We start from the raw sequence: 14775 nt of genomic DNA, 5'->3' as shown, positions 1-14775 counted from the left end.
ATTGATGGCCGCAGAAATGGATTTGTTTTGAGAGAAATAATAATTCCGTGTGTGCGCGCGTGTGACGTGATGAATGGCTCGGATCACGGCCCACTCGGAGTGAGTGAGAGGAGGAGAGGAGGGAGGAAAGGAAGAGAAATATCAGCGCGGGTGGGGAGGGGGGGATAAATAATGTCGGACAACTGAGATGTTTTTGTTTTGCTGTGCGAGGGGATTGAACAAACTGAGTTGACATAACCGAGGCGTTCCTCAGGGGATCCTTCTAAGTCCTCTCCTTTTTGGCAGTTAGGCCATGTTTACATGAAGCCGGATAATTATTTAGCCTAAGCATCTTGTCAGCCACACTATCTATTAATCAATCAATCAATGTTTACTTATATAGCCCTAAATCACGAGTGTCTCAAAGGGCTGCACAACAATCAGATCCCACATCAAGGCAAGAAATCATCGTTTAAGGCAGGGGTGCCCACACGTTTTCTGCAGGTGAGCTCATTTTCAATTGATCAAGTCGTGGGGATCTACCTCATTCATATAGATCATTTATATTTACTTATTTATGAAAGATATGTTTTTGTCAACAAGTTAAAGGTGTTTAAAGATAATACAAGCATGTTTAACACATATAATTAATATTGTTAATAATTTAAAGGTGTTTAATGATAATACAAGCATGTTCAACACATATAGATAATATTGTTAACAAGTTAAAGGTGTTTAAAGATAATACAAGCATGTTTAACACATATAGTTAATATTGTTAATAAGTTAAAGGTGTTTAAAGATAATACAAGCATGTTTAACACATATAATTAATATTGTTAATAATTTAAAGGTGTTTAATGATAATACAAGCATGTTCAACACATATAGTTAATATTGTTAATAAGTTAAAGGTGTTTAATGATAATACAAGCATGTTCAACACATATAGATAATATTGTTAACAAGTTAAAGGTGTTTAAAGATAATACAAGCATGTTTAACACATATAGTTAATATTGCTAACAAGTTAAAGGTGTTTAAAGATAATACAAGCATGTTTAACACATATAGTTAATATTGTTAATAAGTTAAAGGTGTTTAAAGATAATACAAGCATGTTTAACACATATAGTTAATATTGCTAACAAGTTAAAGGTGTTTAAAGATAATACAAGCATGTTTAACACATATAGTTAATATTGTTAACAAGTTAAAGGTGTTTAATGATAATACAAGCATGTTTAACACATATAGATAATATCATTAACAAGTTAAAGGTGTTTAAAGATAATACAAGCATGTTTAACACATATAGTTAATATTGTTAACAAGTTAAAGGTGTTTAAAGATAATACAAGCATGTTTAACACATATAGTTAATATTGTTAACAAGTTAAAGGTGTTTAAAGATAATACAAGCATGTTTAACACATATAGTTAATATTGTTAACAAGTTCAAGGTGTTTAAAGATAATACAAGCATGTTTAACACATATTGTTAATAAGTTAAAGGTGTTTAATAATAATACACGCATATTTAACACATATAGTTAATATTGTTAATAAGTTAAAGGTGTTTAAAGATAGTACAAGCATGTTTAACACATTGTTAATATTGTTAATAAGTTAAAGGTGTTTAATGATAATACAAGCATGTTTAACACATATAGTTAATATTGTTAACAAGTTAAATGTGTTTAAAGATAATACAAGCATGTTTAACACATATAGTTAATATTGTTAATAAGTTAAAGGTGTTTAATGATAATACAAGCATGTTCAACACATATAGATAATATTGTTAACAAGTTAAAGGTGTTTAAAGATAATACAAGCATGTTTAACACATATAGTTAATATTGTTAACAAGTTAAAGGTGTTTAATGATAATACAAGCATGTTCAACACATATAGATAATATTGTTAACAAGTTAAAGGTGTTTAAAGATAATACAAGCATGTTTAACACATATAGTTAATATTGTTAACAAGTTAAAGGTGTTTAATGATAATACAAGCATGTTTAACACATATAGATAATATCGTTAACAAGTTAAAGGTGTTTAAAGATAATACAAGCATGTTTAACACATATAGTTAATATTGTTAATAAGTTAAAGGTGTTTAAAGATAATAAAAGCATGTTTAACACATATAGTTAATATTGTTAATAAGTTAAAGGTGTTTAAAGATAATACAAGCATGTTTAACGCATATTGTTAATAAGTTAAAGGTGTTTAATAATAATACACGCATATTTAACACATATAGTTAATATTGTTAATAAGTTAAAGGTGTTTAAAGATAGTACAAGCATGTTTAACACATATAGTTAATATTGCTAACAAGTTAAAGGTGTTTAAAGATAATACAAGCATGTTTAACACATATAGTTAATATTGTTAATAAGTTAAAGGTGTTTAATGATAATGCAAGCATGTTTAACACATATAGTTAATATTGTAAACAAGTTAAAGGTGTTTAAAGATAATGCAAGCATGTTTAACACATATAGTTAATATTGTTAACAAGTTAAAGGTGTTTATGTGGGCTCTGTACCGAGGATGTCGTTGTGGCTTGTACAGCCCTTTGAGACACTTGTGATTTAGGGCTATATAAATAAACATTGATTGATTGATTGATAAAGATAATACAAGCATGTTTAACACATATAGTTCATATTGTTAACAAGTTAAAGGTGTTTAAAGATAATACAAGCATGTTTAACACATATAGTTAATATTGTTAATAAGTTAAAGGTGTTTAAAGATAATACAAGCATGTTTAACACATATAGTTAATATTGTTAATAAGTTAAAGGTGTTTAGTGATAATACAAGCATGTTTAACACATATAGATTCCTTTCTTTCATGAAGACAAGAATATAAGTTGGTGTATTACCTGATTCTGATGACTTGCATTGATTGGAATCAGACAGTGGTGCTGATAACGTCCGCATTTTCAAATGGAGGAGAAAAAAAGTCCTCCTTTCCGTCCAATACCACATGAAAGTGGTTGGTTTTTGGCATCTTATTTGTCCAGCTTCCGTACTCCTTTGTATACACTTTACAAGAAATACATTGGCGGCAAACTCCGTAGCTTGCTAGCTTGTGCACGCCAGCTTTCTGAGACTCTTATTTTGTTAGCGCAGGCAGGATGAAGCAGAGCTTTTATTGTGCAACTGTGCAGTCGGTCTTTGGAGTTTTGACGACAGGTACGGCGCCAGAGTCTGTTGAAATAAAAAGTGTTTCTCGCCTTCCTGTCGGTAATTTTTTCTTAATAATGAGCTGGCAGCAGCCAGCGTCATCTCACGTGCCGTGAATGTCAATCAAGTGACGAAAGTGACGTCATAGTGAAGATTTATGATCACTCATTTTTAGGACTATTTTTTTAATGCTTGGCTGGCGATCGACTGACACACCCTCCACGATCAACCGGCAGCTCACGATCGATGTAATGGGCATCTCTGGTTTAAGGTAACCCTCCTTGGATAATTTTTTTACACGGGTAAGTACGCTGTGTATTTCTTGAATCTCCGGCTCTTAACTTTGTATGGACTCATTGATCATTAACACACTGAGTTCGGAGAGGAAGTAATGCCAGAAAGACCACGCCCCACACAGGAAGTGACGTCGTAACAACCTGTTTCCACTCGGAGGTAAACACTGGAAATATGAAGACGAGTCATCCAGACATGCCCGTATTTCTCCTTCTTCCACATGTACAGACGCTTATGGAAATCACACATGAATACCTTAAGAGAAAGCGATTGCAGCTATTTGGGATACAACACTTCTCAGACGGCAAGAGAACTTTTCAATGTCCGGGTCAGTTGTGATTCTACTTAGCGAAAAACTTCATCCATTAGTTGAAGGAGAGACAACGAGAATGCGGGCTCCCGTGGATTTCTGCACAATTGATAATAACCATAGCAACGGCCCTTAAGCATAAGAGTTGTGTGATAATACATACATAATTATTCTAACATTTCCCTCCTGTTTATCACATAACTTCCCCAGAATCTTCCTATCCCTTAAAACTGTGAAAACAATTTTAAAAAATAATAATAAAAGCAAGAATAAAAATAAATTTTGATGGGCCTGCTATCTGTGCCCTGGACCTCTGGCCGGGGGATCGGCGTAAGCCGCCGTACTTTGAAGATAGTGTAGAGTGTCCGAATCCGTGAGTTTTCGGTGTAACTGTACAAAATGAGCTATAGAGCTAGATTCAAACATTAGCATGCTTACATTTAAATGCAACACTTAGCATGTGTGCTAACGACGGCATGCTAACAGTTAGCATGTCTCACATATCAAGTAACACGGCTGTAAGGTGTATGACTGCGAAAGTAGAGGAAAAAAAAGTGAAAAAACAGGGGGGAAAAGTTAGCAAGCTATTATTAGCTTGACTCTGGGGTAAACGGAAGCAAATCTAGCTCAAAAAATATCATGTTTTCGTTAGCATGCAAGCAAGCTATCAGTTAGCTTGTGTCCAAAGTAGACAAGTTTGTGAACAAAATGAGACGTTAAGCACCGAGCTACGTGAAAGTATGGCTGAGCTACAAGAGGAGGTAATCATGTCTTTTTGGCGTTCGTCTCAGAGCAATCGTCCATTAAAAGGGTATGTACCCATTCAATTGGCCCATATTTAAAAAAATGTGTGAATAGCGTCGCCATGGTAACACGAAATGTTGCCAAATTAAAGTACTGACGTAGTTCGTCTCGTATTAATCGTAAGAGAAACGTACGGAACTATAATAATAAAAGTTGAAGTATGAGGAATAATAATATGGGCTACTTGCATTGCAGCAGGCCCATAATAAAGGAAGAACCCTCGGTTTTACAAAATCAAAATATGAGCAGATCGCTCCTGTAACTCTGACAAAATACATAGACCAAAATCCAAAGTCTACTGTAGAGGACGCTGGTTCCCTGGAATATACGAAATAAGAGTAAAAGGGAAAAAGTGGCCCCCAAAACAAGTGAGTTAAATATCCCTGCTGTAGGGGTCCTCGATGACATCATCAAGTACAGTACAGTAACATGTGAGGTTTTGTTTGTTTGTTTGTTTGTTTACTTTAAATGTATATGCTCTAAAAAGACTGTTGTTACATGTTGCTCATTAAAATGGTCCATCATTCTCTTTTAGAATAATTTTGTGGTCAAATATATCCACACCTGCTACACAAAAGTTACAATAGTACACAATTAGGGATGGGCAGGGGCGTAGCTCCCAACTCTGGGCCCCCATACACCAAACAGTCCTAAAGGGCCCCCCATCCCATCCTAATCTCAGCATTGTGGCCTCGGTAACATGCACTAAAAAAGTAATTATTGCATGAATTTGGCTGAAACCAGCTTTTTAAAACACTTGCAAAAAACCTTAACTCGGTTTTGTTTAAACAGAAAAAGTATGGGTTTAAAAAAAGAAAAAAAAAAGTGCCAGAAATGTCAATATAAAGTTGCCAGAATATGAATTTAAATAATGATATAACTTAAATATGATTATAAATATGTGAAGTTTTCATGTTTTTATATAGGATTGTCATCAATGCATAAAAATACATCATTATTATTGCGATTAGAGTATTATTAGTGCATCTCCTGGGGGTTAAGTCTTGCCCTGTCATTAAAAAACTATGCCTCTGTTTCTAACTTTAACTGAGGGTCCTTGAACACACCACAGTTATGTGCCATGAGATGCAAAAGTGAAACTTGCAAATAAGTTTCTTCTGCTGCCGCAGATAGATGTATACTTTCTTCTATCACCTCATCCTCGTTCCAAAATGTGTGTGGAAGCTTCAAGGTGAGCTTTGATGACGTTATGACGTCTGTGTCAAGTCGTGTGAGCCAAAGCAGTAATCAGAGCAAAGGGTGGCTATTTTGAAGAAACTAGAATATAAAACATGTTTTCAGTTATTTCCTACCTAACTCCACATGTGTTCATTCATAGTTTTGATGCCTTCAGTGACAATCTACAATGTAAATAGTCATGAAAATAAAGAAAGCACATTGAATGAGGAGAAGGTGTGTCCAAACTTTTGTCCTGTACTGTATGTGTAATATTATTCATGATAATTGTGTATGCGCCTGTGCTGCACGTCTAGTTTACAGATAGTGATAAAGTTTTGTTTTCATAGTAGAATAAAACACAATCCCTTTATTGTCATGGTTAACAACACAATTAAGTAGCATCCATCAGTGCAGTAGAAATAAAGACAATACCTAATATGGTCATAAAAGAGTCACACACTCCCGCACATCATGATAATAATAGTAACTACAGCACACACCGCTTCTTGTTGTTAGCATCTGTTGTGTGCCGGCTTTTTTTTTTTTTACGGTACGGCGATGTCATTGTTATAAAAAGTAGTAGCTTCTCTAAAAACATCGTTTCAGGTTCCTCAGCTTGGGTGCACAAATAATATACGTAAATATTAGCAGAGCATTAAAACGTGTTTTTTAGCTCACCTGCGCCCCTACTTCCTGTTGACTCGCACTGCGATGACCGAGTCAGGAGAATAGACTAAGGTTTTTATGTTTTATGGCGGTGCTTCTCCAACTGCACCTCAGAAAACACTTGACTCTCCTGGACTGAAAGATGTTATTTGTTCTCTCAAACTGGAAAAAAAAAAAAAAAAAGATGAGGCTGACATTAAATTAAAGAAGTGCGGGGTGCCTTTCTGAGATGTGTGGGAGAGACTCATCTCCAAAGTGACCCCAATTGAAACACTATCGAATTGTGGGTGGTTGATGAGCCTTTTCTGTGCTTGTTGGTGGTTGTATTTCTTTAGGGCCATTCAGGAACGCAACTGTCTGTGGTTTAATGTTTATATACATATCTGTGGTTTCTCTTTTATTGATTTATTTATTTAACTTGTTTGGGAGGGAACACCGTTTAATGCATTTTTGGCTATTCCTGTCAACTATATGTGTCTGCAACCCAATAAACAAAAACAAAAAAACACTTGGCTCTCCAACATTAAAATACAGTAGCGTAGTAGGCCCGAGTATTCATTAAAAACAGGGCAGATGTTTTATTTAACAAGTGTATTTCATATTTTTGGCTATTCCTGTCAGCTATATGCGTGTGAAATCCAATAAACAAAAAAAAAACATTTGGCTCTACAACATTAAAATACAGTAGCGTAGTAGGCCCAAGTTTTCATTAAAAACAAGGTAGATGTATTATTTAACAAGTATATTTCGTATTTTTGGCTATTCCTGTCAACTATATGTGTCTGAAACCCAATAAACAAAAACAAAAAAACACTTGGCTATCCAACATTGAAATACAGTAGCGTAGTAGGCCCAAGTTTTCATTAAAAACAAGGTAGATGTTTTATTTAGCAAGTATATTTCATATTTTTGGCTATTCCTGTCAACTGTATGTGTCTGAAACCCAATAAACAAAAACAAAAAAACACTTGGCTCTCCAACGTTAAAATATAGTAGCGTAGTTGGCGCAAGTATTCATTAAAAACAAGGCAGATGTTTTATTTAACAAGTATATTTCATATTTTTGGGTATTCCTGTCAACTGTATGTGTCTGCAACCCAATAAACCAAAACAAAAAAACACTTGGCTATCCAACATTAAAATACAGTAGCGTAGTAGGCCCAAGTATTCATTAAAAACAAGGCAGATGTTTTATTTAACAAGTGTATTTCATATTTTTAGCTATTCCTGTCAACTATATGTGTCTGCAACCCAATAAACAAAAACAAAAAAACACTTGGCTCTTCAACATTAAAATACAGTAGCATAGTAGGCCCAAGTATTCATTAAAAAACAAGGCAGATGTTTTATTTAACAATTATATTTCATATTTTTGGCTATTCCTGTCAACTGTATGTGTCTGTAACCAAATAAACCAAAACAGAAAAACACTTGGCTATTCAACATTAAAATACAGTAGCGTAGTAGGCCCAAGTTTTCATTAAAAACAAGGTAGATGTTTTATTTAGCAAGTATATTTCATATTTGTGGCTATTTCTGTCAACTATATGTGTCTGCAACCCAATAAACAAATACCAAAAAAAAATACTTGGCTATCCAACATTAAAATATAGTAGCGTAGTAGGCCTAAGTATTCATTAAAAAAAAGGTAGATGTTTTATTTAACAAGTATATTTCATATTTTTGGCTATTCCTGTCAACTATATGTGTCTGAAACCCAATAAACAAAAACAAAAAAACACTTGGCTATCCAACATTGAAATACAGTAGCGTAGTAGGCCCAAGTTTTCATTAAAAACAAGGTAGATGTTTTATTTAGCAAGTATATTTCATATTTTTGGCTATTCCTGTCAACTGTATGTGTCTGAAACCCAATAAACAAAAACAAAAAAACACTTAGCTCTCCAACGTTAAAATATAGTAGCGTAGTTGGCCCAAGTATTCATTAAAAACAAGGCAGAGGTTTTATTTAACAAAAGTATATTTCATATTGTTGGCTATTCCTGTCAACTATATGTGTCTGTGTAGTAGAATTTCTGACCTTTGACCTATACTTCATGTCTGTCAAAAATGTATGCTCATTTTGATTTCTCTTCCTCTTCTGTGGGACAAAAGTGAACTTTAAGTCATGCCAACCTGTCTAGTGAATGTGTTGACTGTCTAAAAGATTCGAGTTGCTATGGAACAGATAGGGAAAACAAAATAAGACATTGACGCAATAACAAGAGAGATAAGAAAGGGATAAAGCCAAACGAAGAGAGTGTTTTGACCACCATCTTCTTTTTCATGGTGACGGGCGCGCCCGGGGGGGGAAACTTTCTGTGTGCTAGACAACTCAACCCAACCATTGTACCATTTGATTATGAGTAAAATAAAACTCTTGTGTTAAATCTACTTTGGTTCTCATTGACAACCTGGACTTTCCACTACAAAATTGGCGTCACGAACAGGATGGTCCAGAACTCTGCAAGTCAACATCCGCTCCCGGCTTCTCTCTCAGGCAGACAACGCTTGCACGCGCGCATCTAATAAAAGGTAAGCTATTTTGCTTATTGTGTAAAAGTTGTCTGTCTGAAGAGAAACGGGATCGGTAAGATGAAAACTGAAATTTTTTTTCATAAAAGATAGTTCTCCAAAAACAACCTCGACTGAGGCATGTGTTGGTTGGTTTGAGTTGTATTATATGTGATCATTTGTCTGTGTGTTTGTTGAAAACTTGTAATCTCTTGTTTTTAACAAATGGGGATTGTTGATAGAATTTTGGTGGTTTGGAGTGTAGAAGCATAGACGATGTGAGACGAAAAATTTCTTTTCTGCAAGTACATGGTTAGCCGGAGTTGGACACAGCGAAATTTAAGGCAAGGTTGGCTAAACTGATGTGACATTTGGCCCACACAAATTTATGACGTCTATGAAGGTCCTACGTATCTGTCTATGTGGAAGCTGCAGCCGGGTAAAAAGCCTGATATAAGGTGATCGTTCAGTGACTCCGGTAAAGGAGATCAACTGAGCCAAGTTGTCACGAATTTGGAAATTTGCTGCAGTATAGATGGATAGAGTAAGGGCTCCATATGGTAGAGCCTTGGTGAAACTATATGGACTGACCAGACACGATGTACTGTAGAAATTGAAGGGTGATTCCTGGTAATTTTACAGCGCCTTAGGCTGTTATCCGTGTTGGTCAGGAAGGAAAAGCAGGATTTGCTCCGCTGAATGGGTTAATCGCCATTATATGAGTAAAAATGACCTGCGTGTGTGTGTTATGAGACGGCCGATTCCACAAAAGCACGCGTGCATTAGTTGTTTATATTGGTCCGGACCAGGGGGGAGTGTTTTGTGGGATAAAAATGTGTGTTTTTTAAATTTATATATATATATCTGCGTATTTTAATAACTTTTGTGTAGCACCTGGTTTCTTATCTGTTTTAATTCTCCCTCATGCTTTTGTGAGAGTTCCCTAACGCTTTTTTCGCACCCACGCTGATCTGCAAGAGCTGGGAAATTGTTGGTTATGTGTGTGCGTGTGAGAAAATAGACAAAGTTATGTACAGAAAACACATGAGTGAATGATCCATCCATATAATTATTTTCTTTCGCTTATCAAGAGGTTGGATCGCGGAGGCAGCAGCCTAAGCAGGGAGGCTCCCCCTCGTGGGCGCTGCGAGCTAATTCCAGTCATTTCAATTTGTTTTTAACTATACTGGTGATTGTGACTGTGCAATATTACTGTTGTTTTAAACACTGAGATTTTGAGTACGGGAAAAAAGGCTCTTCCTCGCTGGTAAATTCTCTGTGTGTGAGTGACTGTGTGACGCATATAAAAAAAAAAAGAGCTGGGAGACATTTTGAGATAAGAGTGTGTGCGTGTGACGAGGCTGTGTGAATGACAGCTGCGTGAGGCATTAGTTCGAAGAGGAGTGACACATAGCATTGAGCTAGGTTAGCATTGTGTTAGCATAGCATTGAGCTAGGTTAGCATTGTGTTAGCATAGCATTGAGCTAGGTTAGCATTGTGTTAGCATAGCATTGGGCTAGGTTAGCAAAAGTTTGCTTACTGAGGCATAGTAAGGCTAGGTTAGCATCTAGCTTGGCATTACCAAGTGTGGTTAAACAGTTATTCTCGGTCTGTAGAGTGTGCTAGTAGTAGGTGCTTGCTAAGTCCAGTAAAATAATAGATATATGGAAAATTACACGGTTAATTATCAATAAATAAATACGGATTGTGGGACATTGAAACATTGTTTAATTCATCATTCATTTATATGTCTAGTATACTTTTTTTTTTGGTACAGCCTTGTTGCTTATCTGATCCATCCAGTTTCTGTGTGGAAGTTGAGACAAACACACACGCACGAACATCATAGATTAGGACACATTGTAACTTTGAATTAATAGTTATACAACAAATAAATTAATAATATTGAATTTAAATTTGATAAAGATAAATTGATCATACATTGACATTCTAATTTTTTTTAGGAATAAACACACAACAAAATAAAAGTTAAATTTATATTCTAATACATCTAAGGGCATCTGTGAAACAGAGTCTGAAGAAGTACAGATAAGAGCCACTCAGCGCCATTGTCAAAACAAAACGTAGAGAAGCGTTAAACAAATTCTAATCAGAAGGAAGACAGACCAAAATATGAGAACTTAAGTAAACAGACAGCAAGTAAACCAGAAATAATAATGTAAATAAATAACAAAGAAAGCAAATTTCTATGTGACATTGGTGCATGTAGAATTACAAATAGAGAATAAAACTAAATGGAAATAACTGTCTGCAAGATGAGCATGACGTCATGAATTGTGCTCGGGTTAGTAATAGATAGATAGATAGACAGATAAAACGTTATTGATTCCTTCAGGAGAGTTCCCTTTGGAAGAAGAACTAAAAAGTAAACAGTAACTAATAAGGGTATAAATGGAAACAAAATAGATTCTATTAAAAGAGAAACTAGGCATTAACGACCATGATATAAAAAAGTATTGCACTGTTATTGTTTTGCATTCCCTGTCATCCTAGCCCCCCAAAGAGGAGTTGTACAGTGTAATGATGTATGAGACAAAGGATTTTTCATAGGCTAAACCAGTAGTTCTCAAATGAGGGTATGGTGTTTCCGCCCGGACAAAAAAGGGAGGTACTTGAAGGTATGCCAAGGGGTACCTGAGATTTTAAATATTTAAAATGCAGACAATAAAAATAAACACAGTACGGACGTTAAAAGTTAAAAGATTAAAAGATTTAGCTGAAAGATAAGGAGAAACGTGAATAAAAACATTCCTTTGTTTTGGAGAGTATTACGCACAGCGGGAGGTCAGAGTGCAAGCATGACAGCTTGCTCGCGCCTACTTATAGACAAATGATAGTTTAAATTAACTTATAGATAATCTTTAAGTGAATTAAAAGGATACTTAAATACACATGAAGTAGTACGTATAATCTTTGAATTAAGGTTTTTGATTAGCAATTAATGGGATAGTTTAAGACTGTAATTTTAAAACGTGATATGCAAATTGAACTAACCGAGAGGATATGAAAACGATGGGTGTACATGTTTTGAGTTCCAAATTCTGGAGGAAAAAACCTCAACAAAACGTAAAACCATAAAGACGGACTTGGGTGGTAGCTACGGTTGTGCTAGGTCAAGCGAGGGTGAAAAGGATGTGCAGCCGGGGGACTGCCAGCTTCTCTGAACAAGACAAGCTCCAAGGTGTAGCCAGAACATGCTCACAGAAAATACAGGTGTGACAGCAGGACGAACAGCAGGATACAAACAGACCCCTGCTGGACATAAGTGTCAACGGACAATGTTCAACACAATCTTTGAAGCATTCCTTTGTGGTCAACCTGCACACACCTTGTAATGACCTGCTTACGAACTGTGCCCTGACAATTCAATACTGCACAGAAGGAACTTCCTGATGTTGCCTGACAGCACGACATCAGCTGACAACTACTGGGGACGCCTCCCAGGAATGAGTGGAAGACGGGGACTGCTCCAACTGTCCTAGCGCTGGCTGACGGAGGTGCGTCTGTGTGTCCTGCCACCCAAACCGCCAAAGTGTATGATCACCAATTAGACGACTCATAATAGGAGCCTTTTGACTCTTATATATGGTGGGACTCAAGGTATGGCCGCTCATGTGAACTATCCTTAAAACAATTAGAATGGTATAAGATGGACAACTGGGGCAGCACGGTGGCAGAGGGGTTAGTGCGTCTGCCTCACAATACGAAGGTCCTGAGTAGTCGTGAGTTCAATCCCGGCCTCGGGATCTTTCTGTGTGGAGTTTGCATGTTCTCCCCGTGACTGCGTGGGTTCCCTCCGGGTACTCCGGCTTCCTCCCACCTCCAAAAACATGCACCTGGGGATAGGTTGATTGGCAACACTAAATTGGCCCTAGTGTGTGAATGTGAGTGTGAATGTTGTCTGTCTATCTGTGTTGGCCCTGCGATGAAGTGGCGACTTGTCCAGGGTGTACCCCGCCTTCCGCCCGATTGTAGCTGAGATAGGCTCCAGCGCCCCCCGCGACCCTGAAGGGAATAAGCGGTAGAAAATGGATGGATGGAAGATGGACAACTAATGACCCACATTGTTCCCTCTGTCCTGCCTACAAAACCAAAAAATTTAGGTCAAATGATAAAACAGGGCGTAGCTGCCGCTGATTGAACCGATACGCAAATCAATTATTTCGGTTGTCTGTTAAAAACATAGCTATTGGTTGCAATTTGGACATTCCTGCTGTAGGCTACAAAGAGCTAGCAGCTATACAAAAGCTGAGCTAAAATAAAATTTAAGCATATCCAAAAATTATAGTTGCTTATTACATACACAAAGTCGCAGAGAGACAGAAGTCTGTAGAAAGTATTCAGTAACAAACGTGTCCGCATTATTAAACTTTCTACCACAGGAAACATACTGAACAAATACAGCAGTTACTGTCAGACTCTAATCCGGATTACCTTGTCTATCAGAGACATGGTTAAAACCCACAACACCTTTACGTTCTAATTAATGTCCCGGGGGACAAGATTACAGAAAAGACAGATCGAGTGACAAAGGGGGGAGGAATTATGATTTATGAAAGGGAAAACATTAAAAGTAGATCAATTTGAGTATGTTGAAATTAAAATCACATTTTCCTCAGAAATGTATTTCAAGGTAATTGTAGTATACCGACCGACCACAGCTAAAGACATTTTTCTTGATTCATTTTCAGACATCCTCAAACAGCATAGTATGACAGAAGTAACGTCATGGAGGACGTTAATCTGGACTGGTTAAATAAGACGCGTAGAAAGAAACTTAAGGATATTATAAACGGCTTCTATATGATACAAATGAAAGCAGCCCTACTAGAATTACAATTGGATGACAAAAATTAAAGAGAACATCTGTAAATACACGAATACAAAACCAGAAAGAAGAGTGTTAAAATAAAAATACCATTGGATTCTAATAAAGACATGAGGACTCAGCTCTCATAAGAGCAATTAAAACAGGTCTAAATACAGATCGTATGATTTAAAAGTTTGGAGGAACAAAAGTTACAATGTTTATGCGGAAGTCTAAGGCTGACTTTTACTTAGAATTAATTAAAGCTGCAAAAAGGAACAATAGAGAGTTATGGAAAACCAGATACAAACTTTTACGGAAAGAGAGCAAACAAGAAACAACACTATAACATTAAATAATAATGCAACAGCTTACAGTCATAAGTCTATATTAATCTAAACCAGATCTTGTTTGATTCATTATTAATGTGAAAATACATCTTGAATAAGCATATATATATTCAATCTAATTATGTACATGATCAAAGTATTTTGGTATTACGTTACTAACTGAAAGGGTAAGGCCACTAATTGTGTTCTGTGAGATGGTTTTACTGCAGGCTGGTAACAGCGATCGCTCTGAAGGAGGGTCATAGACGGAATTTTTGCCTCGTATAAAAACATTGAGGTTTTTGCCTCTATCTGCGGTAGAGATTTAATTTAGTGGTCTATATCAGAAATTGTTTTGGTCCAGGGTCTTAAGACCCTGGAAGGCGGGTATGTAGTAGAATTTCTGACCTTTGACCTATACTTCATGTCTGTCAAAAATGTATGCTCATTTTGATTTCTCTTCCTCTTCTGTGGGACAAAAGTGAACTTTAAGTCATGCCAACCTGTCTAGTGAATGTGTTGACTGTCTAAAAGATTCGGAGTTGTTATGGAACAGATAGGGAAAACAAAATAAGACATTGACGCAATAACAAGAGAGATAAGAAAGGGATAAAGCCAAACGAGAGAGTGTTTTGAGCACCATCTTCTTTTTCATGGTGACG

Source organism: Entelurus aequoreus, linkage group LG08 (assembly GCF_033978785.1).
Source record: "Entelurus aequoreus isolate RoL-2023_Sb linkage group LG08, RoL_Eaeq_v1.1, whole genome shotgun sequence".
In the NCBI taxonomy this organism is placed as follows: domain Eukaryota; kingdom Metazoa; phylum Chordata; class Actinopteri; order Syngnathiformes; family Syngnathidae; genus Entelurus; species Entelurus aequoreus.
Note: the sequence above shows the minus strand (reverse complement) of the source record.